General features: G+C 45.4%; 1 protein-coding gene and 1 pseudogene across 7 annotated transcripts in view; both read right to left on the reverse strand.

The window, feature by feature from the left end:
* The window catches only part of PALM2AKAP2 (PALM2 and AKAP2 fusion), a 489,254-nt gene that overhangs the window by 99,144 nt on the left and 366,315 nt on the right, over positions 1 to 23,795 (reverse strand). Inside the window, exon 1 of one of the 7 annotated variants that reach the window (XM_068553891.1) lies at positions 8,725 to 8,880. The exons of the other annotated variants lie outside the window; for them this stretch is intronic. The gene's annotated coding sequence lies outside the window, so the exon portion shown is untranslated. Of the gene's footprint in view, positions 1 to 8,724; positions 8,881 to 23,795 lie in introns of those variants that run through there. 7 annotated transcript variants of the gene reach the window in all.
* LOC137771036 (U6 spliceosomal RNA) lies at positions 4,420 to 4,517 on the reverse strand (annotated as a pseudogene).

Raw genomic sequence — 23,795 nt, forward strand, 5'->3', positions numbered from 1 at the left:
ATGTTCTGGGCCAGAATCTAGAGAGAGAGAGAGAGAGAGAAGGGGCAGGGAGAGAGGAGAGGTGTTTGTCAGTGGAGGTGCTGGAATTAGAGGAGCTGAGTGAGAAAAGGGGGAGATGAGTAGATCCCAGGGGCAGGCAGGGAGGCAAGGTGGTAGGAAAGAGGCTTTGCTTCCCTTCACCAGTCTTGCGTTTATTCCCTTTCTTCCCCCAGCCTCCAGGTATCACAGCTGACCCAACACAGCTTTCTTGGAGGCTGAGAAATAGGACAGAGGCCTGGGCAAATTTGGGGAGTAAAACAAACAAAAGGTATTGTTGCCAGGCAGGACTGGACCGGGGGGTTGTGGGGGGAAGGTGAGGGGGGAGGAATGACCCCCAGTGGGGGGCACTCAGTACACGCTCAGAAACATTTCTGCAACACCCTGGGTACCAGAGCCAGACACTCTCATAACCCTAATGGAAATCTATCATGCTGCAATTTCAGCTCTTTTACTCTTTTCAAGTCCCAGTAAAGAGAATCATATTTGCATAGCAAAATGCAATCAGTATCATCTAAGTTACACTTGCTAGAGAGCTGCACGCATCCAAAGCTATGGAAACATATCTACAGGATGTGAATTCCAGATATGGACGACTAGATCGGGGTTTCTCAGCATCAGCACTGTGGACATTCGGGGCAAGATAATTCTTTGTTGCGAGGGAAGGGGGGCATCCTGTGCATTTTAAGATGCTCAGCTGCATCCTGCTAGAGTCTATTGATAGTTGTACCCATCCCCCCTCCCAGGTAGACCAATCCCTCAAGTCAGTCTGCCGATCTCGCAGTCCTGAGGTTTGGCTAGTTTCCTCCGTGGTATCTGCCAGAACTTCGCCCTCCAAGTCCGGGGTAGTAGAGCTTCTCACACCATACTGTGCATACAAGTCCCTAGGGATTTTGTTACAAACGCAGATTCCGACTCAGCAGGTCTGGAATGGGGCTCAGGATTCTCTAGTTTCAACAAAGCCCCTGGGTGATGGTGATGCTAATGTCGCAGGCCCTCAGACCACACTCTCAGCACCAGGGCCCTTTAGCGCTGGTTTAGTAACAAGAGGGAAAACTGCGTAAGAAAACTGGCTGGCGTCGCACAGCTTGGCTGGTTACCTGGCAACCTCCCAGCGCCTCAGCATCCTCATCTGAAAAATGGTGGTGATTGCGAGCATTAGGTAAGACACTGAAGATAAAGCAACCAGTTTGGTGTCTGGCACTCAGAAAATGTTAATTCCCTCCCCTTTTCCTCTTAGCTCCTCCCAGCACCAAGCCTAGAAACCTCAAGGTCAAGCCATCCCTGAGGATTACAGGAAATTCCCTAGAAGAAAAAAACTCAATTCCATTCTGAGTGGTGGTTGGAGAAGGAGGGATTTCTTCCCTTTCCTTTCTTCTAGTTTATACTCTCTCTGTTGCTTACACCATAACATCTGTCATCCTTTGGAGTCTGTGAATTGTTTTGGTAATGAAGCATATGATGAAAAGAATATTTTAAAACAATGTACACATTGTGATTTCATGCAAAAGCAATGCTTCCCACTCTCCGGGTCCACCTCCATGCTGCATTTAACACTGATTTAAACTTTTCTCAAAAGGAAAAATGATCTCAAACAGGAATAATCGCAAGGGCTTTGGGTCGGATCTCAATTTCCAAAACAGTTTCTTCATATTCCTCCCCAAATGAATGAATTCTACTCATCTGGAATTGTGTCCGGGGAGAATCCTTGCTATCCCTTGCAAGGATAAAATGTTCTAATGCAAAAATACTAATTTGCCAGGCTAAATATAGCCTTGGGATCACACAGCACATGACACATAGACCTTGATTTTAACACACATACAGAGAGAGCTTTTGAATTCAGGGTTGTGTAGTACTTGATTTTTCTAGAATATTACGTAAGATGTATTCCTTTGGGAAAATCACTCTCTCCCCATCCCCACCCCCCGACGAAAACTGCTCAACAATGGTGTCTTTCTCCATTTGTAGGCTGTATCCGAAAAAATGTATGTGAGGCACTGCTCCAAACAAAGTAAGTTTCTGCATGATTCCACTGTGCAAATGTCGTCATGAGAATAGAAGTCGAGACAGTCAGCTGCACTGGGAGAGGGGCAGCAAGCCGGCAGTTAATCGCCTACAGGAAAGTGTGGTTTGGCCTTCCTCCACCTTCACCCAGGTGCGGGGCTCAGGCGGCCCTGGCAGAGCTCTGCATTCGAGGCTGGTCAGGCTGGGTGGGAAGAAAGGCATCTGAGGGTCGGGACTTCCCCCAGAGTCTGCAGGGCTGGTCTCTGCTGCAGGAAGCGCTAGCTCAGTCCAAGGCCCACAGAATCATCACAAACACCCTGGGAAAAGCCATGCGGATGGCCGGGATGGCCACCTAAGGAACCCCTCTCTCTTCACAGAACCTGGAGTGGTGCGGGTACCAGTTCCACGCACACACTCTTCCTTCTAACCGACAAAAGACAATAACCCTGGAAGGTCTGGCAAAATTCTCCTCTAAACCTCACCAACCCAGGGCGCTCTAAGGCCTGTGGGGTAACGTCCAGTCCAGCACCCTTTGACAACCCAGGAAAAACTGCTCTAGCATCACTGTTTATCCTTGCTCTGCACAGTAATAATCCTTTGCAAGGCTTCCTCGCTAAAGCATACGCAGAGCAAGAAAAAACACCCTTGTGTAGTTCAAAGAGAGGTTAATAGTTCTGGACCGCCACTGATATACACTGACTCAACGGCTCGCCAATCATACGTAGCAGATAAGGACTCTGGGTGCTCCACAGGGCAGACCGTGCAAGTAGAATTCACAGACCTGTTGACAGAGCACCAGGACTGCCACCATCACCTGGTCTTGGCATCACCAGCAAAACCAGTTTAAAAGGCAGTATCCAGGCTCCTCCCACGTGGGTGATGCCGACAGTCTGTACCATATGGACACTGTCTGCCCCTCTATGGACACTGGGGTGATGCATCACATGTCCAGATATGCTGCTCAAGTGAACAGGCCAATTCCCAGGAAATCGGGTCTTCATGCAGGGCTGAGGCCCTTAAACAGAGTACAGACACTGGAGAGTCACCGGCCCTGAGTTGGACAGTTCCCCCTCCGGAAGTGTTCTGAGCGGGGACTTCCCTCCAGCAGACAGTGATTAAAAAGAAAACTTCACAGGGGCATCACAAACTGGGTTAGGTGCTACAGTGTTCTGCTTTTTCAGTCATGCTGTTTGTGAATCCCCAACTGCTTTTTCTAACCGACTCACTTCCTTAAACGTACCGGCTCACCGTAATCCAGCGGTGGCACCATGAATTTGGTGGCCAGGTTTGGACCAAGGGTGGAGGTTACCTTCTGTATGTGTTTGTTAAAAAGAATGATTTGTAGCACTTAAGAATTAACTCAAGATAATGCTTCTGGTGTGCCCACCTCACCTGGCTGCTACATAATCATCCATCCAAGCAGCCAACTCTACTGCAAATCTGTGAGAAGTTCCATGATAAGACAAAAAGGACTGAATTCACTACGCTTCTCAGGCTCTTCTGAAAACCTTTTTTATTTTAACCCTCATGGCAAATCTTTACTTAATACATTCATCCATGTTCCTGCCTTATGACAGAGTAAACTCATGAAAGCTGGCAAAGAAGCTTGCAGTAGTTCGTGAAGGGGAATCCCAGTGACCCCCCCATCCTACTGCCGGTCACTGAGTGAGCTTAAAGCCCAGGATTAGGGTCCTGAAAATTTGGGTCCATTTTCCGATTGAGAAGCAATTTCTGACCTACTCGAAGCATCAGGAGAGAGCAAGTAAAGAAGACTGGAAGAAGCCTTGATACAACAGTGCAAGTGTTCTGGGGTAAGGGGAAGAGAAGGATGTCAGCCAGGTTCCCCAAGTCAAAAGGGGGCTGTGGGGTGGGCGTGGAGGTCAGGCCTGGAGAACCTCTGTGCCCAAAACTTCTGGATCTGATCTGATGTAAAGGATGAACAATTGATGTGCCACACAATTGCTGGAATTTTTAAAAATTAACTTTAAAAACTGTTTACTTATTTGCATCTGCCATAAAGATGAAAGATGTTCGTTAATTTAAGAAAACAAACAATTTGGGGAAGAATACATGTTCAAGGTGCTTCCATACCTATCTCATTTAAGTTTTGAAGTAGGTAAGTTTTGGTATCCCCATTTTTAATTTTTATTTATTTATTTATTTATTGTTTTAAAAAAATTTTTATTGGAGTATAGTTGATTTAAAGTGCTGCATTAGTTTCTGCTGTACAGCAAAGTGAATCAGCTATACATATACATATATCCACTTTTTTACATTCTTTTCCCATATAGGTCATTGCAGAGTATTGAGTAGAGTTCCCTGTGATATACAGTAGGTCCCTATTAGTTATCTATTTTATATATAGTAGTGTGTATAAAAAATATGGAACACTTCATGAATTTGCATGTCATCCTTGTGCAGGGGCCACGCTAATCTCTGTATCCCATTTTTTATAGATGAAGAAACTAAGACTCAGTTTATGTGACATGCTGTAGATCTTATAGAGAATTTGGCCAACACACTAATGAGTTTGGGCCCTGCCATGGCTCTGGATACCTGGGGCATTAGTTATAGTATCTGTGTATTTGGCTCTGCTCACCCCATCTGCTCCAATCAAGCATCCAACCGACCACAAAGTCCCTGAAAAGGGGGCTTCAGAGGACAGTGTCACCCCCACCAAGTTCTACAGCTCTCTCTCCTTCCTTGGCATTCACACCATGACTCCCTCAACTCGGACATATATCCTCCCAAGACAAACAAACAAACCCACTTGAGGGAAGCTCTATCATTTCATCCCCATCCCTATCCTCTTCCTGAATAAGGAAACCCTCAGCATTCTACCTCCAAAGGGTACCTTTTCCAGTTGCAGGAAAGAAGGCAAGGTCTTGATTAACTCATTTTTCTGGCGCTCATCTTTCATCTTTCAGAGACTGGGGCAAAGAACAGAAATAACATTTATATCGGGATTTTAGTTTTCTCAAAAGCCAGCCTCCAGAGTCTGTACTGGACTAGGTTTGGCGATTACACTTCTACACTTCTAAAAATTATAATCTGTATCTACGCTAACATCACACTGAGACTACAAAATCCTGAACGGTCAATGGAAGGACAACAGTACATTCACCACGGTAAACTCACTAAGGCAAGAAGTAGTCAAGGCGGGGTAGTCATTTATTACATCTTAGAAACATCTTCATCAACAACAGTTGAAATAAATGTTTAATGTTAAGTTACTGAAATTATTAGAGCACTCCATTTCTTAAGTATTCTAATTAATCAAGTCCTACTTAAATCACACAAACATACTGTACAATTTTCTTTTTGAGCCAAATACAGGTTTGTCCCACTATCTGAAAGTGGACCACTCCTACGAAACCCTTGGTAAGCTGAACTGGCATGAAGCAAAGAGTATTCCCGCTTCATGTTACAGCAGGCACTTCAGTTTTACGAAAGACTACATTAGTTCGATAACAGCTTTTTCATAGAAGTGAAAATCTTTTTTGGATTTCTTTTGGTTAGCGAAATGTAGATCTTGAGTAAAAGCTAAGGGGCAATAATGTGAACTTTCAGAAAGTGGGGGAAACCTGTAGTGGATGTTCCTGTTACAGCAGAGGTGATTTCAACTTTTCTATAATAATATATTCCTGGAAAATGTGTTTGAAGGGCATATGTCCAAAACTTAACAGCAGTCATATATCCTTAGAAGGTGATTATCTAACAAAGATATTTCTCCCTCCCCCTCCCCCTCCCCCCACCCCCCCCCCCACCCCCCGTGATGGCTCATGGACGCACTGTCTCCCTCAGGCCCAAGCCACCCAATGTGCTGCTCCTGGATGAGGCTGGTGCTAGTGCAGGGCCCTGAAGCTTAAGCTTTTTTAGCATCACAGCAAATCTGTCTCCGGGTGTCAAGTTTGCACAGTACCAAAAAAATGATGCAATCTTCTAGCAAAACTTACTAACATTGTTAAACCTGGTAAGTATATTCATCAATTACTTGAAATTTCCAATAGCTTACACAGGATGCCTGACCAATAATCTAAGCAAATGGTGACTCAGTATCAAGGGACAGCCATTCCAGAGGCTAATTCATGAGAGATCATACCAGTGCTGAGACATGTATAAAATTAAAAAATGAAACTGGTTTTCAGAAGTCAATTTTCAACATGCTCCTGTTTTAATCATTAAAATCCCTCAGCACAACCTCCGTCCAAATTCAATTGCATTTTTATTTGAAACATTTCTCATTTTCCTAATATGTAGAGACTTGTGATGACAACCTTGATAGAAATCTAGGACATGGGTGTTTTAAGAGTCCACCAACTCTATAAAGACAGCAGAATCTAGCCAATAATTATAATAATTAATTAGAAAGTCCAGGGTGTTAGCATTTTAAAAGCAACAGTTAATATGCAATTTCTATATTAAAATACTGAAAGGTTTAGAAATAAAACAACCAGTGGATCATTTTCCCCTCACTTGACAACTAAATTAAGACAACTTCTTCCACTTTATCAGCCAGAGATCCTGAGCTAGTGAGCCACTTACGAAAGTGAAATAAATTCTGACAACACTACCCTCAACTCCGCAGGCAGGAAGCTGTTTCAACTGTCATGCCAGAACTATGAGATAATGGGTATTTCAAAATGTTTGTCCCATCTCAAAACCCAGTCTCACACTAGCATCTTGGCATCCCAGAAAGAAGTTGAAAATGAACGCCACTGCCAGAGAAGCATCTTAACACTTAACTGCCCAGTCTGTTAGGTAAGGGATCTGGAGAACCAAGGTGTGTATTACTTTCGTTTCTTCTGGCTCATGACTAATTTTATTGGTGCAGCTCAAAATAACTGCAGGGCCTACAAGACCCATGGTGTGCCCACTCAAAGGAGAAGATGCCCTTTAAGCAAAGAGCCTATATCAAAACTGGAGAGGAGAGAGCCGGCCGGCTCTAAACGGCCGGACAGCCGTTTAGAGGTGCTTTAGGGCAAGTTTCAATTCTTAAAAGGCTTTATGTTTAAAGAAGCAATGAACTCCTTACTAAATATGCCTCATTTCTAGACCTGTTACTCTGAAATTTTATTGATCAAAGTTGAGGAGGCTGCCAGCAGGAAGAGAGTGTTTAATTAAATTGCGAACATTTCCAGGAAGAAAAAAGTGTGATGCTTAAATTAACTCTCTTCAATTAGAACAAAGCCAAGGAAACAAATCCCCTGGGATTACACTGGTGAGTGGTGGGTTTGTCCTAATTCAGCCTCCAGGTGCCAGTGACGGGTGATAAGAGGGACGAGCGCTTCCTCTGAGAAGTTGTTTGCAGACTGAGGGATATACTATATAGAGAGACGTGTGTGTGTGTGTGTGTGTGTGTGTGCTCTTTTCAAAGGTAAATATGTGTGTCTGTTGGGGGGGTGGTTTTAGGTGCTGCGCCTAAAACTGCCACAGGGAAGGGTAGACATCTGCCAAACCACTACTGCCCCACACGGGAAACCCGGTCTGGAGAAATAATCCACCATCTCTCTACACGAGTCACTTCCCTCCCAGACGGGCCCTTCTGCGGATCAAGGCGAGATCCCCAATGCTGGCCGTCTCGCATCCGTCCAGGGAAACTCAGAAACCAGCTTGCGGGTCCCGCTCCCGCGGGTCCACCCTCCGCCTCGCTCCCCACCGCCTGCAGCCGCCGCTTCGCCTTCCGCCCTCACCGGCCACTAACCCCACCGCTCCCCGGCCCGCCTCGCCTCCCTCCGCGGCTCCCGGACAGCCCGCTCTCCCGGACCTCCGTTCAGTCCCCTGTTCTCCACTACGATTCTCTAGAATTTCTCAGGGCCGCCAGTATCTCCTAGCTCCTATCCGGGGAGGCGCGTCGCCTCCACCGCGATGCCAGAACACTTGCCCCAGCGCTCACCACCACGATCCGCGCCCTCGACTCCCCACAGGGTCCCCACAAAGGGGCCAAAGAGACCTACCCTCCGGCTTTATCCAGGATAAAACACCAGATCCTAATAGCTGGGGTCCCAGCCTCAGGCCGAACTTCCAGGCTCAGCTCGGACCCGGTTCCCCCTCCCTCCGCGCGCAGAAGGGCTTCTCCCTCCTCCTGCAGCGTCTCCCCGGACCCCATTCCAAAAGGTTCCAGCTGCCTGAGAACCCGGCCCTCCTCGGCCTCAGTCTCCCTGCAAAGCTCCTGATTTCTGAAAACGCCCCCAGCGCTACCATCAAAGGAGTCAGGACGCGCGCCTTCCTCTCCATCTGGAACCGCTGGCTCCATCCACCGCGGCTCACAGGTCTGGAGAGGCGGCTACCGACCTTTGATTTTTCTCTGCTTTTCCTGTACAGCCCGACTCTGTGTGTGTTTGGCAGAGGGGGTGGGAGGGAGGTGGTATTCCTAAGTTTAGTTTTTAAAGCATATATAAGTGAGTAAGTATTGAATAAAGCAGCCAAAAGCTGGCCCTCCCCCAAACCTAGGAATTCAAAGCCACAGGGTCACAGCCCTTTCCAGCCAGGCCGCCGCCCCGCACACGCTCCACTAGGCAAGGACCATAAAAGCCCTTTAAAGTCCGCGGTGCATCAAAGGGCTCCCAAGAGACCAATCCTTCCCGAGCCACCCTCTCCCCGCGCCCGAGGCCCCAACACCAGGAGGGAGCCCCAGGGACTTGGTGTCCTGGGTCGCCGTGCCTGAGCTTGGACACCCACCTCTGGGCGCCGGACGGGGGCGCTGTCCTCGGCCTCCGATCTAGCGCGGCGCGGCCACTACCTCCTCCTCGAGGCGTCGGGGAGACTCCGCGGAAAGGCGTTCGGCAGGCCACGGCTGGGGCGAGCGCATCTGCCGAGAGCCGCGGCCGCTCTGCACGCTGGAGCGCCGGGAGCGCCCGCCCGCCTGCTCCCGGAGCCCGCCCCTTCCCCGCCCCCTTCCCAGCGCCTGGGGCAGAGGTCTGCCCCTCCGCTTCCACATCCCCTCCCCAACCACTCACACCTTCTGTCTGTGGCTTTGGCGAAATCTTGGCACACACCGAGAAACCAAGAAATGAGTGAATGGATAGACCGGAGGGATGGAGGGATGGGGCAAGTGAAGCCGAGTATTTCCTAACTGGGGAGAGGGCTCTGTGTCTGGGTACGTGGACCTGTGTTAGCGCACGTGTGGCCGTGTCGGCGTGCGTGCATCTGGACGTGTGCGTTGGTGTATACATACGTGCATATGAGTGTATATGGAAGTGTGTGGCTGCGTGTGCGCCCTCACAAGGCCGGCACCGCTGAGTTCCTAACCGAGGGGTCGAGTTCCCCATCCCTTACCGGCACCAAGACTGTGTCCGGGTAAGCAGGACCGCTGGGAGCCGGTGGGAGACGCGTCTTTGTGACGCGGATGGCGGCTCGGTGTGTTTTGGGCCTCTCCCTGATGTGGTCCTGAGGCTGAGGTGCGGACAGGGATGCTTCTGGTTCACTGGCTCGCCAGAGCCTTCATGCTGCCCTCCCTGTTGTGGCAGCTGGTGGCCTGGTGTCAGAGCGCGTGTGTTAACAAAGCCAGCGGTGGGGAAGGAGGCAGCTGATACACCGCGTGGGGCTGGATCCGGCGGGTGGCCAGCCATCCCCCACTCCCAAGCTGTCTGAAATTTCAGCTTGTAATCCCCTCCCCCACCATGAATATTTAAATAATGTTAATGACCCTCTGAAGACGGACCTTCTAGAAATCCTGAGAGGACACACACAGAAACACCTCACACAGAAAACAGTATTTTTAAAACCAAGGTGTTCTCTGCAGAGGAAATAGAATATAAACATGACATGTAGTCAGATTTCTTGAATTCAACTTTCCACTAGGCATGATCAAGGTTTTCATTTCCCAGTGGTTCTCCCTCCCCACCTCTGCAAGTCAGAGCCCCTTACTCCCCTAGTTTCCATCCTCTGTTAGCCTACTTTTTTTCTGAACCGCGGGCCAAAATCCCGGGGTCCTCTTCTGAGAATCAATTCTGCCTGCCACACACGGCAGGGAAAGACAACTACCAGGGACCTTGATTTCCCATACAAGAAACGATAACATGGGGACCTGTCCAGAAAGTCTGTCCAGCTAAAGACATTAAAAATAGCATCAACCCCGGAAAAGGCTTCTTTACTGTCTGAAGGTTTATTCACACCATCACGGAAGGGGAGGTGGAGATGCAGTGAAGGCTACAATGGAGACCTCAGCGGTTCTCCTCAGGGTTCCTGAAAATCTATAGGCTTCTTTTTCTTGGCATTTAGGAATTGTTTCACCAGCCTTTTTGCATGTTTGTCTCTTACACTATTGAATTTCAACAGAATTTACTGACCAGTGGCTGGAGATTACAGAGTTTTAGCCTCAGTCAATCCCTTTCTTTCCTTTTCTTTTCTTTTCTTTCTTCCTTTCCTCCTTCCTTCCTTCCTTTCTCTCTTTCTTTCAGCTCTTTATGCCACTAACCTGAGTTAAATATTTGGGTGCCCTACATTGTGCTCTATTTTTAACATTTTAATAGCATGTGAAAACTCACATTGAAATGAGCATGTTTGGGGACACTTATTTATTTATATGGACCATAGACTCTTCAGGGAAAAATTCTAAACTTACAGCAGAGGTGAGTTTTTTTTTTTTAATTATTTATTTATTTATTTATTTTTGGCTGTGTTGGGTCTTCTTTTCTGTGCGAGGGCTTTCTCTAGTTGCGGCGAGCGGGGACCACTCTTCATCGCGGGGCGCGGGCCTCTCACTGTCGCGGCGCACAGGCTCCAGACGCGCAGGCTCAGTAATTGTGGCTCACGGGCCCAGCCGCTCCGCGGCATGTGGGATCTTCCCAGACCAGGGCTGGAACCCATGTCCCCTGCTTTGGCAGGCGGATTCTCAGCCACTGCGCCACCAGGGAAGCCCGCCAGAGGTGAGATTTTTATAAACAGTATTAGGGCAAGTGCATCATCACTCTTTCTTCCTATATTCCAGTCAAACATTTACCAGTCAAATTTGTTTCCTTATTAGAAATAGTACAGCAATTCTGAATTCTCTCCTAAAGCAATGTCAGTGTTAATATGACTGTAATATTATTTTTAAATATGAATTAATTAATACTAATTTTCTGTTAATTTTAAAGTTCTGACATATTCTACAGAAAACTATTGGGAATATTAATTTAGGAAAAGTACAAGTTCAATGGATATTAATTTACAAGAACATTTCCTTTTCTTTCATCTTATAAGATGTTAAAGAGGAAGCCATGATTAAGCTACACTTTTTTAAAATGAAAGGCTTGGTGCATAACAGGGATCAGAAGTATTTGTTTAATTTGTTCAGTGAAATCAAGGCAAGGGTATGAACATATGCATGTGAAAGTAAAAACTGTTTTAAATTAACATTTATTTTCCCCTAGGTCAGCGGTTCTCAACCAAGGGTGATTTGATGCTTCCCCCCCACCCCCCGCCCACCCAGACATTTTGGCAATGTCTGAAGACATTTTTGATTGTCATATTGTCATAATGGGGGTGGGGTGCTACTGACATCTAACGGTTAGAGGCCAGGGATGTTGCTAAATATCCTGAAGGGTATGGTACAGTCCCACAACAACAAAGGATCGTTGTATCCCAAATGTCAAGAGTCCCGACGTTGAGATATCTTGCCCTGGACCCAAAGCCAGGACTAAGGACCACAGATATCAGGACCGTGCCTGCATTTATTAAAAATGCAAATTCCTGGGCTCCACCTTTACCTACTAAGTCAGAATCTCTGGCGGCAGGACCAGGGAAACTGTTTTAACAGCTCCTAGGTGATTCTTAAGAACATGAAAGTATAAGAAACACTGGAGGGCTTCCCTGGTGGCGCAGTGGTTAAGAATCCGCCTGCCAATGCAGGGGACACGGGTTTGAACCCTGGACCGGGAAGATCCCACATGCCGCGGAGCAACTAGGCCCGTGCGCCACAACTACTGAGCCTGTGCTCTAGAGCCCGTGAGCTACAACTACGGAATCCTATGAGCCTAGAGCCCGTGCTCCGCAACAAGAGAAGCCACCACAGTGAGAAGCCCGCGAACCACAACAAAGAGTAGCCCCCCGCTCACCGCAACTAGAGAAAGCCCGCGCACAGCAACAAAGACCCAATGCAGCCAAAAATAAATAAATAAATAAAATAAATTAAAAAAGAAACACTGGAGATGGGAAAGGCTGGCTTCTTACCCAGTGCATGCTTATGGGCTCATCACACTGTATGTGCCTTAACATGATAATGGTTATTAGAGCTGAGAATATTTTATGAAATATATACGCTCCTTGATCCATGTAAGAAGCACTTATGAAGCAAATAAAGGGCTACTGGTTCTGTGAAGACAAACATAGCTGGGATATGAAAATGTTAAACACTCCCTACACCATTTAGGACACACCACCGTCTATGGAAATGTTGCTTGGCAAGAGGGAAGGTCATGATTTTTTTTTCCCTATGGCCTAAGTGTACATTTTTGCTTATGTTGCCTGTGTCATGCTGCCTGCCCATTTTAAATGGTGCCCCTGAGCAAGAGTGGCCTCCAGGGGACACAAGAAATAGAATGTACTTACTAGAGAAACACCAGAAGTAAAGGTTGGGTTTCTGGGAAAGAAGTCAGCCTAGACACAGACTGACAGAGCCTCTTCTTCCTCCCCAAGCTTAGAGAAGAATAGAAGCTGAAAGAAAGACCCATGAGTTGCTCAGAGAGCTGATCTGAAAACCCAAAGAAGGGGCCAAGACTGGTCAATCATAAAGAATTTGCCATTTCTTCCTTCTGGCAAGGAGAAAGACCAAAAAGCATCAGCTGGGTATACTCCTCAAGTACTAAATGTGTCCTACAGAAAATAAAGGCTTGCTAGAAAAAAAAGAGTAAGAATAAGATGGAAAAGCAAAGAAAACCAGCACTGAAAAGGCTGGCCCCCCTCAAACCAATAGCCGTAGATCTGTTGGGCTTTCCCAGCAAGTACCAGGTAAAGTCATTGAAAAGTTAGGAACAATCCCAATCCCAAGGGCATCCCCATGGGACCAGATGCACCACTGCAAATCTAAGAGAAGAAACAAACAGGGGGAACTATTTGCAACATATATAACAACGGGTTACCGTCTCTAATATGCACAGAGTTCTTACAAATCAATATGAAAATTGAAGAAAATTACCAACTATCTAATTGAAAAAAAACAAACCAGTCATTTATAGATAAGTAAGTATAATTGGCCATTGAACTCAGGAAAAGATGCCAAAACTCTTTCTCATTAAAAAAAAAATGCAAGTGATAATACTGGAATAATATATTTTGCCTATGATATCAGTAAATACATAAAATACAAATATTATCTATTATTGGTGAGAGAATGATGAAAATTAAGTATTGTACACTGTTGAAGGGAATATAAACTGATGTTAATAAATTGGTAAATTCGTTAGACAATTTGGTGATACCTCTTAAAATTAAAAAGAATGCTTATACACTTGAATTTGCAATTCACTTTTGGAATTCGGAAGCTTACAAGATCTGTGAGTCAGAAGAAGATTGAAGTGGTAGGGAGGAGTCAGTGAATAAGAAATTCCTGATCACAGAAGTGGCCAAAAAAAAGAGACTATTTAATATAAACTTTTAAAATTGCTTGCTGTGTAATGTTGTGATGTAAGTACTTCTGGTAACCCCTAGACCTCTGATAACAGTATTTGTTCGGAGAACCAAAGGCAAGGGGCTAATATATGGCTTGGTGCAGACTGGATATCACGCAAGAAGGATGTGAGATTAAGAATTCAGACAAGATGGGAAACCAGAACAAGAAGCGACCAGGAGAACTAATTCCATCCCACCGGAGTTAACCACTTGAGTTAAAAATCCATAAAAAGAGTGGGGTGGGCACTGGACCACCTCTAACACTTTGTGGGTAAGGGTCCAAGTAATTTTAATTTAATGATTATAAAAGGAATAATTTTCCCCTGAAGGCTGTGGGACTTGGGATAGCCAGCCAACAAACTCCTAGGATGCACACAGATCTTTGGCTTATTTTCTAATTCTGATAGTGGTTTTACCCTATTCATCTGGATGTTTTGTTTGTTTATGGATTTCCCACTTAAGACATTTCTCCACTGATCTCTGATTCTTATAAAAGGGCAAAAATGTCATCTCTAGATAATTGTAATAAGCAATGATGCTTACATCCTTGGCTTTTCCATAGAAGAGATATTTCATCCATAGACTGTTTTAACCATCAACTTTCTGAATGAATGCACAACATATAAGACAGGATATGGACTGTTTGTTCTGACTTATAGTTGTTTTATCAAATTAAAAACACTCTTCTCAAAACCATCTCTTCTCTAGTGTCAAGTCTGGTTTCTGAGTGATGGTCAGCTCTTAAAACTTTGAATATCAGTGTTTCCCAAGCTAGCCCACATTGAGAGTAGCTGGAAAACTGGAAAAAAAAAAAAAAAATCAAAAAACAAAAAGCCTGGGTTAATTTCCCTAGAAGATCTGGGGCTCAGGAATCTGTATTTGTTCAAGCTTCTCACATGATTCTATGACACAGCCTGGTCTGGGACCCACTTGGGGTGGACACAATTATCTTTAGGCAGGGGAAGGAGAGAGCAAGTGAACACAGAGACAGGGATGGCTGTCACATGAGAACACTTGGCTCTTGGACCATGTTTACTCCAGTTCTTGGCCTAGTTTGTGGTTGCCTGCCTTTCCTTCATTTCCTCTCCAGGATCTCCAGCTTCCTGTGCCCGAGTAAGTTCCTTTCCAGCCTGTTCCACATATATTTCCTTTCCCTGCATCCTCACACTTGGCCTCTCCTTTGCCAAATCCTCTAACACAAGGAAATGGTGACCTGATGACATTCACCCCAATGATTGAGACTCTTTTTTCAAAAGGCTTTTAAAAATACTCCAAAGAAACATTCTGAAACCCAAGCAACTTTTGCCCATCTAACTGCTTTCATTTTGTCCCACATTATAGCTGGACTGTGCCTTCTCTACATTGACAAAGGGACATTGTGCATCCAGATTGCCCCTTGTAATATACATTTAAAGGGTACCATTATAAAGTGTGTGCATCCAGGTTGCCCCTTGTAATATACATTTAAAGGGTACCATTATAAGGTGCAAGTCATACAGTGTTCCAGACTAAAATCATCAATGAAATGCAGCAACATGGAAGCTGCTTGTTGGAAAGGATGCAGAAAAAAGCTACATGTGCAGGGGAAAGGCAGGGTGGGGAAGGGAGAGAGAGCACAGACGGCAGAGTCCCCGTGTGAGGGAAGCAAGAAGGCACAGATGGCCACGTGGGACCACTGTGGGCCCCACCGTCCTCTTTACAGAGGCCGCAAAGCTTAAGTGTTAATGACAAGAATGTACTCATGTAATACTTTGGTAATTAACAACGAAGCCGGGAGGCTCAAGTTCTTTGTTTCTTGGCTGAGAATTTTATCTCATTCAACAACTGAAGCATTTAAAAAATCTAGTAAACACTCTGGAGTTCATGCCCTAATGGAGACACAGCGTAGAACAAGGTGCTTTTAAGGCACGGCATCACAAACACAAAGTCTGCTAAATATACTTGGAATGTACAGGAAGGGACACAGCGTGTTCACAGACACGACAATGGGAGCAGTGCCCCCAGTGCGGAAGGCAGTTTCTGTTGAGTAAATCCAGTGAATTTGCTTCTCATTAGCGATCCGTGTTTTATTTTATTTATTTATTTATCTTTGGCTGCACCACCAGGCTTGCGGGACCTTAGTTCCCCTGACCAGGGATGGAACCCCGGGCCTCATCAGTGAAAGTGCCGAGTCCTAACCACTGGATGGCCAGGGAATTCCCAGAGATCTGTGTTTTAAATACAAAACTACCTTTCTTTCTGGTGGTACTTAATTCCTTTTCAGTTTAGGTAGCATGAGAATGATTTTTTAGTTTTTAAAAAATGGGACCATAACATTTTCCCTGTCATGCTCAAGTGTTTTCCTCAGAACTCTTAATTACAGGCTGTTAATTTATGGAAAGAACCATAAGGATTTTCAGTACTATTAGGGGAAACTTGACATTTAAACTTTAATAATTCTGATCATCGGAGAGGGGTGGCCTTTGCAGTAAGTAGTCTCTGACTTACTGGTCAAGTGTTTTAATATTGTGAACAACCCAACAAGACAATAGGCTTTTTCCTTCTACAATATTGAATATATTAAATTACTTATCCAGGCGTGAAGGTAAGTTCACTGAATATGATGGGGGAATACTCTGAAGGCAGTCTGAGTTTATCTACACAGAGTAAGCTAATTACTTACCTAAGTAACAATGAAGATGATAAAATGTTAAGACCATTTAGATATGGAGAATAATAATGGCTTCTTCTACAGCATATTAAAAGCTTCTGTTGGGAGGGGACCATGACCTATGTAAAATCACTTTAGAAACCATAACAGCTTATGATAAAGTCAACTAAAGCATAAAAACCCACATAATCTGTGAAGAGCCTCCAACTCCTCGAGTAAAGGCCTTTGCCTTCTCTCCTGCTTCTTTTCCTTCTCCCTCTCCTCCTTTCTCTCGTCTTTTTTTTTTTTAATTGTTTTATTGGTGTATAGTTGATTTACAATGTTGTGTTAGTTTCTGCTGTACAACAAAGTGAATCAGCCATACGTATCCATATATCCACTCTCATCTAGACTCCATTCCAATATAGGTCATTACAGAGCACCGAATAGAGTTCCCTGTATACAGTAAGTTCTTATTAGTTATCTTTTATATATCGTAATGTGTATATGTCAATCCCAATCTCCCTCCTTTATCTTCTTTTCCCCTTCCTTCCTTCCTTCCTCCCTTCCCTCCCTCCCTGCTTTCCTTCCTCCCTTCCTTCCTAGTTCCTTTTCTTTTTAGACCACAGCATAGTAAATTTTAGGAGCAGGCACTGCAAACTCAAATACCTTCCAGAGCCAGACTATCAGAAATAGTTTGTGACTCCTGTGAAGGACTGCTAATTAATTTATAGACTGACCGAGATAAGACAGGCCAGACACGAAGAGAGAACTGTGTGTTTAGACAGATGGCTGCCACTGCTTCTGTTTTATATCAGGCATTTTCTTAACTTGCTTGGGATGAGTGAGGGCATATCCAAATGTCAGATAAATGAGAATTAGAGCTAGGAGGCACATTACGTCACCCCAGCTACGTTCCTCATTTTACAGTATAGCAAAGTGTCAGTGAAATCCAGGGTCTCTGGAGCTAAAGACCAGGGTTCGAATCCTGGTCTGTCATTTATTAGCTGTGTGATCTTGGGAAAGTTGCTCAGCGTCTCCATCTCTCTGAATCCTCACCTATAAAAGGCAGATCATGAGAACATCTACCTGCAGTGTCACATCTACAATATGACCGTTGTGAGCGTAAAATGAGACCATCCATGTAAAGCCGTAAGCCCAAGGCCAGCTACAAGGTTAGTTGTTATCAGTGAAAGCAACTGAATCCTAGAAGGGGGATGGGACTTACACAAAACCACCAGGCAAAATTGGGCCAAGGTCAGGACTCAGACTCAGGCCTGCTCCCTCTTAGGTCAGGGCTAATTCCTTTGCTATAAGCTTGCTTTCTTTGGTATTTTTGTTATTTCTAAAGAAAACAATAAACAACAACTACATGGCATGATGAGTGAAAGCTCTGGTTAATCTGGTTTTAAGGCCAGAGTCACATCTATGACCCACCTCTGGCCAGACAAGTGCAGAAGCACTGGTTGCCATCAGTATAGGCAGGACGGTTGTGCCGTCAGTATGGTTACGTGCCCACCATCTCTATCACAATATCCTAGAAATGTTTCCCTCTCAGCCTTTTGCCTTGGAGTTTTGCTTTGAGTTCTGTTCAAGTCTCCAGCCCGTTCTCAATATTCTGGAATATTCTGCAGACAGAGGATGCTGCCACAGACCTGCACATTAGAGAGAGGAAGTGAAGCCTTCATGCTGACATGCGTGTGTGCTGTGGTTTGTGGCCACTCTCTGGAGGGGGTCCCTGCCAGGCACTGTATCCAGAGTGCTTGGTTCCCACAAGATGGGGGGACCGTCTTAGCCCAGGGCAGGGCCCTGCCAGGGAGAAATGAGCCCCCACTGCTCCCCTCCCCTTCCAGCCTTAGCTCTACCTTCTGCTTTCGTTTTCTCTGGGTCGGTATCACTGAGTTGGCCCTGGATCCACCAGTTATTTTGCCATTCTAGTCACATTCTGCTCTTTACCTAGAAAGCCCTTCTTACCAGTCAAGGCCTATTTGACTCCCCTGCTTCAAGCCTGCCCCCAAGGCTGCTGTTTCCAGGGGCTCCATCCACAATCTTCTTCCCCCACTGCCATTATCCTGACCCTCCCCTTGACAGAGACACTCTATCCAGGGCAGCCTAGAGTCTTACCTTGGGTTCAGCATCTTCCCTTGAACACCCATCAAACACACATGCTCCAACCCAACTCCTTACTAGCCTCCCCTCACTCATCTGCCCTGTATTTCCTGACTCAAGGGTCCCACAATCCCCGTGGTCACTTGCCCGCTTCCTCACTGTGGTCAAGCTACTGTGGCCCCTGTTACTGTCCCCACTGCCCCTTCATAGGTCACTCCTCCTTTCCCACCTGGACTATTCAATGGCCTCTTAGCAGATTTCCCTGCCCTTGGCCTCTCCCCCATCCTGACCACCTTTCACAATGCACCTGAGTTAGCGTCCCAAACCGGTCTCCAATGACTCCTCTTGCCAAGATGGACGTTCCCTGTCAACCACTCATCCGCTCAACAGGTATTTATTAAGATTCTCCCATGTGTGAGGCCCCATTGTAGGTGCCAGGGATGTGGCAGTGAACAAAGCCAAGTGCTTTCTCTCATCCTCAAGCCACTGGGCCTGGAGGTGGGATGGGTGTTCTTGCTCGTTACTGCTTCTTCCAGACTACTGTCCCCCTTTCTTAGTAAAATCCCCCTCCCTCATCACCTGAAGATTTTAGCATCTGTCACTCTCTCCAACATTCTGATTATTAAGTCTTAATGATTATAACACCCATGTGGATAAGTCTTTGAATATCCTGGCCTCTTAAGTTTTTTAAATTTTTAAAAATAACTATTATTGGGACTTCCCTGGTGGTCCAGTGGTTAAGACTCTGAGCTTCCACTGCCAGGGGCACGGGTTCGATCCCTGGTGGGGGAACTAAGATCCTGCATGCCGCGAGGTGCAGCCAAAAAAACCCATAAATAATAAATTAAAAAAAAAAAAACTATTATTGTCTTCCTACTTCAGCCACCCAGTTCCATGGTCCCATCCTAGACCTTGTAATTACCAATAACCGTGCACCCTTCATAATCTCAGTTTCAAACATCCTATTCTCTAACCACCACTCTTTCTTTTTTTAAAATTAATTAATTAATTTATTTTTGGCTGCATTGGGTCTTCGTAGCTGCGCGGGGGCTTTCTCTAGTTGCGGCGAGCGGGGGCTACTCTTCCTTGCAGTGTGCGGGCTTCTCATTGCGGTGGCTTCTCTTGTTGCGGAGCACGGGATCTAGGCTTGTGGGCTTCAGTAGTTGTGGCTCGCAGGCTCAGTAGTTGTGGTGTACGGGCTTCGTTGCTCTGAGGCATGTGATATCTTCCCAGGCCAGGGCTCAAAACCATGTCCCTTGCATTGGCAGGAGGATTCTTAACCACTGTGCCACCAGGGAAGTCCCACACTCTTTCTACTACTATGCCAACTCCAATAATTCTCCAACTCCATGACCAGGGCTAATCCAATGATTCCATTAAGCATCATTGTTCCTCATCCCTCCTGGTCTCATTCTTTCTGTAGCTTAGATTCCATGGTCCATCCCTTGTGTATGCTCTCAACTCCTTTGTCTGTCTCTCCCTTTGCCATATTCACCCTGTAATCAGTAACCCCAGATCAATCCAACTCTTTGCCCGTTCCACATCTGCATTCACGCACTGACATGATTAGAGAAATACATACAACCCCCTGGCCAGTCTCACTTTAAATTGATGACTGCTTCCTTTAAGTGGTGCCTGGAGATGCTATTTACATTTCCCCAGTCCATTCATTCCCCTACTCTTGCGATGACTAGGCACACCTTCTCCTTTTCCCTTATATACTTCTTCCTCCATGTCACTCTCATCTGATGTCCTGGCTTCCCATCTCACTGAGTAAGAAGAGGCAATGAGAAAATGGCCTTCCCTCTTGTGACTGTGGGCACATGCCCCTGACCCTAGCTAAGGCCATCTCCTCCATTTGCACTGGATCCCATCCCTTCTTACTCCTTCCAGGACATTACTCCCCCAACTGTAACCTCTCCTGCAACATAAATTTTCTCTCACCTCATAAGGTCTACCGTGATCTCTCCCACTTTAAAAACAAACAAACCAGAAAACCAAAAAAAAACTTCTCGTAACCCTACAGCCTTCTGCAGCTACCACCTCAATTTTCTATTCCCCCTTAGATCAAACATATTTAAAAGAGAGAGTTCTACTTATTGTCTCCATTTCCTGCCCCCATCACCCCCATTCTTTCTTTTGTCCTCGTTGCCCCACCGACAGAGCATTGGTCACAGTCAACATGACCTTTCCAGGCTGCCAAACCCAATGATCACTTCTCAGAACTCATCTTACTCGACCTTTCAGCAGGATTTGACACAGATGTTCGGTCACTCCTTTTTGAACTACTTCCTTCATTTGGCTTCCCAAATACTCCTCTCTCCTGGTTCCTCACAGACCTCACTAGCCATTCTTTCTTGGTCTCCTTTTTTTCCTCATCTTCCAAATCTTTAATATAGGCTGATCCAGGACTAGGGCCTCAACTCCTTCTTTCCTTCTATCCCTCTGTGATCTCATCCTGTCTTGTGGCTATGTACTGATGAGTCCCAGATTTCTATCTCAGCCTGCCCTCTGCCTGGAACTCCAGACTCACACCTGACCTCTCCACTTGGATGACTAGAAGGTATCTTAAACTTAACAAGTGCCCAGAAAATTCTTAATTTCCTCCCCAAATCTGCTCCTCCCATAGTCTTGCCCACCTGATTAAAGACAGACTCCATTCTTCTAGCCACAACTGTGTCACTCCCATCTGACAATATCCTGATTTATTTTTCTCCAAAGCACTTATCATTCTCTTTCATATAATATACCTGCTTGTTTCTTTGTTTCTTGTCTATCTCCCCTTACTAAAAAGTAACCTACATGCATACAGGATTATAGTCTCTTTAGTTAATTTCTAGATGCCCATAGCTTGGCATAGAGTAGGTGCTAATTAAAATTTGTTGAATAAATGAAAAAAATGTGTTCATGGAGCTTACATCCTAATACAGTGTGAAGAATGGGGAAAGATTAAAAAAACCAACAAGGGAGAAGAATGCCAGATAATATGAAATAAGATAACAGGATAGAAAATCAAAGGTCAGTTGAATTAACCCATGTAGCTATTAGAAATATATTATTGTCAGGAGGTGTTAATTGTTATAAAGAAAAATAAGGCAGGGGAAAGAGATGACGGTGATGGCACTGGGGAGTGGGTACTATTGTATACAGTACGGTCAAGAAGAGACTCCTTAATGAGGTGACATTTGAGCAGAGAACTGCAAAAAGGAGTGAGCCATGAGATATTGAAGGGAAAAGCATTTCAGCACAGGAAACAGCAGCTGTGGCAACACTGATCAACCGTGTGTGGAGCAGCCAGGAGGCCTTCACAGCTGAGGAGGGGTAGATGAGGGGAGGGTGGCAGTGAGTGAGCTCAGAAAGGAAACAGGCCAGGCCAGATCATGAGAACCCCACAAGCCTCGATAAGTATTTTGGATTCTTTTTTTCTTGAATAAGATGTGAAGCCACTCATTTATTTTAAGCAGATAAATGACTTCAGTTGTTTTAAAGATCACTGTGGCTGCTACTATATAAGGTCTGTACTACAGGCGGGAAAAGGAGTAGCCAGGAGACCACTTAGAAGCTATTGTAGTAATCCTGGCAAGAGGTGACAATAGCTTAAACTAGGATGGTCATGGTACAGTGGTGATAGTAATGGTGGAATCAGATTCTAGACATAATTGGAAGAAGAAGATGCACCAGGCACATGGCAGGAAGCATCGCACTTAGAAGACATTCAATACCTATTTATCAGATGTATGCGCATATACTTCTTATTCTCATTACAATAAAATGTTCTTTTTAAATTCAAAAAATCCCCATTTGATTATTTTTCTGAGAAATTTCTTTTCAACAAAATACCAACTCACCGAAACAGACTTCTGAAGTACATTGGGTCAAGTAGTTCCTGAACTTTAGGTAAAAATATTGCACTTTTGAAACACTAAACAAACTAGATTGTCCCATAAGACGATTTCCAAGAAGAATTTAGTGTTTCATATGCAAGGACCACATTGACCCTTAAATTTCTAACATTTACCATGGGTGAGTTCAACTGGCCTTTCTTTTTTTTCTGCTATTATCTGTGGCATTCTTCTCCCTTTAACTCCTTCATTACAAAAATAGCTCTTTTCAGATACGTCACTTGCACAAAGAATGTGTAGCTTGAAAGTTATTGATTGGGAAAGCAGACTCTTATGCCTTTTCTTTGCTATGGATCTGAACTCCAAGGAAATGGTTGGTTGTGAAGTTAACTGGCTCAGCATCACCTGAGAAAAGGACAAGCATGTGTGGATCACGGGCGAGAGGTGGTCCGGTGTCATGGGTAGGAGGGTGTGCTCTGGGGGCCAAATCCGCATTCCTCCACTGATTCTGGGTGGGACCTTCCACAGGTGACTTTACCTCCCTGTGTCTCAGTTCCAGTTTCCTAGCCTTTAAAGTGGAGACAATTACATAGTATCTATACCATGGGTTTGTGGTGAGCACTGGTTGAGTTAATGCTTACAGAGACCAAAGAACCCACCATTTAGATTCTCAGTAGATGGTAGCTATTTGTTATTATTTATCTATGCTGGTCTGCTGCTCTAGTAACTGCCCTGGGGCCAGTCCAAAGAGCCAGATCAGTCTTAGCTCAGAAGGGTTCTTGACTAATGCCTTCTCCTGGGGGATTATAGCTATTTAGCTATTTTCCTATCATTAATTTTTTTTTATTGAAGTAGAGTTGATTTATAATGATTCAGGTATATAGCAAAGTGATTCAGTTATACATATATATATATATATATATAATTCTCTCTTTTTTTTTTTTAAAGGTTATTTGAATTTATTTATTTATTTATTTATTTTTGGCTGTGTTGGGTCTTCGTTTCTGTGCGAGGGCTTTCTCTAGTTGCGGCGAACGGGGGCCACTCTTCATCGCGGTGCGCGGGCCTCTCACTGTCGCGGCCTCTCTTGTTGCGGAGCACAGGCTCCAGACGCGCAGGCTCAGTAGTTGTGGCTCACGGGCCTAGTTGCTCCGTGGCATGTGGGATCTTCCCAGACCAGGGCTCGAACCCGTGTCCCCTGCATTGGCAGGCAGATTCTCAACCACTGCGCCACCAGGGAAGCCCTATAATTCTTTTTTAAGAGTCTTTTCCATTATAGGCTATTATGAGATATTGAGGGCTTCCCTGGTGGCTCAGTGGTTAAGAATCCGCCTGCCAATGCAGGGGACACAGGTTCGAGCCCTGGTCCGGGAAGATCCCACATGCCACAGAGCAACTAAGCCCGTGCATCACAACTACTGAGCCTGCGCTCTAGAGCCCGCGAGCCACAACTACTGAAGCCCACGCGCCTAGAGCCCGTGCTCCGCAAAGAGAAGACCGCAATGAGAAGCCCACGCACCGCAACGAAGAGTAGCCCCTGCTCACCGCAACTAGAGAAAAGCCCGAGTGCAGCAACAAAG

Source organism: Eschrichtius robustus, chromosome 10 (assembly GCF_028021215.1).
Source record: "Eschrichtius robustus isolate mEscRob2 chromosome 10, mEscRob2.pri, whole genome shotgun sequence".
Classification (NCBI taxonomy): Eukaryota; Metazoa; Chordata; class Mammalia; order Artiodactyla; family Eschrichtiidae; genus Eschrichtius; species Eschrichtius robustus.